The sequence below is a fragment of the Grammomys surdaster genome, unplaced genomic scaffold (assembly GCF_004785775.1).
Source record: "Grammomys surdaster isolate TR1022 unplaced genomic scaffold, NIH_TR_1.0 335, whole genome shotgun sequence".
Classification (NCBI taxonomy): domain Eukaryota; kingdom Metazoa; phylum Chordata; class Mammalia; order Rodentia; family Muridae; genus Grammomys; species Grammomys surdaster.
In genome coordinates, this window is record NW_021604754.1 from 1,598,465 (window position 1) to 1,600,282 (window position 1,818).

The 1,818-nt window shown below is 38.3% G+C and overlaps 1 long non-coding RNA gene across 1 annotated transcript in view; it reads left to right on the forward strand.

Annotated features, from left to right (window-relative positions):
• LOC114630310 overlaps window positions 1–695 on the forward strand; it is a 3,056-nt gene extending 2,361 nt beyond the window's left edge. Inside the window, exon 2 of the long non-coding RNA XR_003712810.1 lies at window positions 4–695. This is a non-coding gene — a long non-coding RNA (uncharacterized LOC114630310). The remainder of the gene's footprint in view (window positions 1–3) is intronic.
• Window positions 696–1,818: the final 1,123 nt, after the last annotated feature.

Below are 1,818 nucleotides of genomic sequence, written 5' to 3' on the forward strand. Positions count from 1 at the left end.
GAGGTCATTTATCCAGAATGTGGACTAGACTGTGTGGGGAGGTCATTCTGATACAAAAATATATTTCTTTAGGTAGTCATTATGGGATAATGATAAAAGTATACCTTGGGAACTTATACAGGTTACCAGGTTTCCTAACCTTTCTCTCTTAATTCTCAATCTTGACACATGCTGGTTTGCATGGTAATTCTCCCTTGCTTTGGACCCAACAAAAAACTTATTCCAAATCAATTATGGTGATAGTCTAGGGATTTTTATATGCCTTATTTTTAGTACAAAATCTTTTTATTGCAATTTCTTATACACTTATAAAAGTGAAAGTGTCTTACTGAGTTCATCATATTACTCTTGTTATTCATGGGTGACCTAGGTCTCCTTTCTTCTTCCTTCTCCTTCCCTTGCCTCTTTTCACCATTCTTCTGTACCTTCTCCTAACCTTGTCACTTAGCCTTTTTCCCTCATCTTTTCCACTTCCCTTTTCTTAGTTAATAAATGAAACTAATCACCCAATGAACTAACTCTACAGTTTTATAATGAGTGCTTTGGTGTAAGTGTGCTGTCCGTTCCAAACTTGTATGTTGAAATTTTGACCCTCAAGGTATTAGGAGATGAGGGACTTTGGGGTTAACCCTCGTGAATGCTGCATTAGAATTCACTTTTCTGTCAATGTAATAAAATTCTGTGATCAAAAACAACTTACTGAAGAAGGGGTTTGTTTTAACTTAGAGTTCTAGAGGGACAGATATGACCTAGTAAAAGGAGAACAAATTACTCAGCTGGTCAGAGGGAGAGCTCTTCTTGAGGGAAAGCAGATCAGTATACTCTCTTCAAAGTGTTATAATCCCATTAAGGCTAACATGGTGTGTGTGTGTGTGTGTGTGTGTGTGTGTGTGTGTATGTGTGTGTGTGTGTGTGTTATGTGACAGAATAGCATAGTGGTCAACAGTTAACTTTCATAATCGTGAGACAAGAAATCTATGATCCGAGGATCTTCAGCCAAAATTGGAAAGACCCAAATGAGGTGTCCTATCATAATATTATGTCCAATGAGCGCAGTAAAGTTTGCTAAGTAACATAAGGAATACTAGAAATTAATAGCAGTTGATGGAATGGATGCTGATCAAGACATGTGGAGTGGCAGAAAATACTGTGTAGGTTTTCCTGCCCTTGTAAAACTAACAAGAATGAGGGAAAAATCTGGAAAAAGCAGCACTGACTGCAGTTCTTTAACTATGGCTTTACCCAAGTCCACATACTCTAGAGGGCCCGTAACCCAGTACCTCAAGACTTTCATGTAGTATTGCCTGGCATGTTGTTGCATTTATGCCCCAAGTTACATTATTGTTTCAAAATCTATGTTTAGCATTTGAACATGTGGCAATTTTGATCTCAGATGTTCCATTAACATGACTGAAAGCTTGCTGGGGAGAAGGATTATAGTTTCCATATGTTTCTAGCAAGAAGAGATAACCCCTGCTTATTAGAGGAACATAGAACTCATGGATGACCAAATTTTCTTACATCTGTTCCCCAATTACACTCACTTGATCTAAGAGACTCTTCACGGGTCAAAAGGAGTAGCAGTGAACACAGCCCAGGAGCAGAGCATAATGAGAATTAATTCTGTACTCTGCTATCTTGGAGGGATGTGTTTGCTGTGTGACAAAAATGAGTCAAAAAAAATCTACCTCACCATGGTCTCTATAAGTGTGGTGTCGAAGGTAGCCCTGCTTTGAATCACGGTCACAAAGTGGCTAGCAATATGATTTTATTTTAAAACACAGGATGTGAGTAATGTTGCATTCCTTTCCTTTCTCT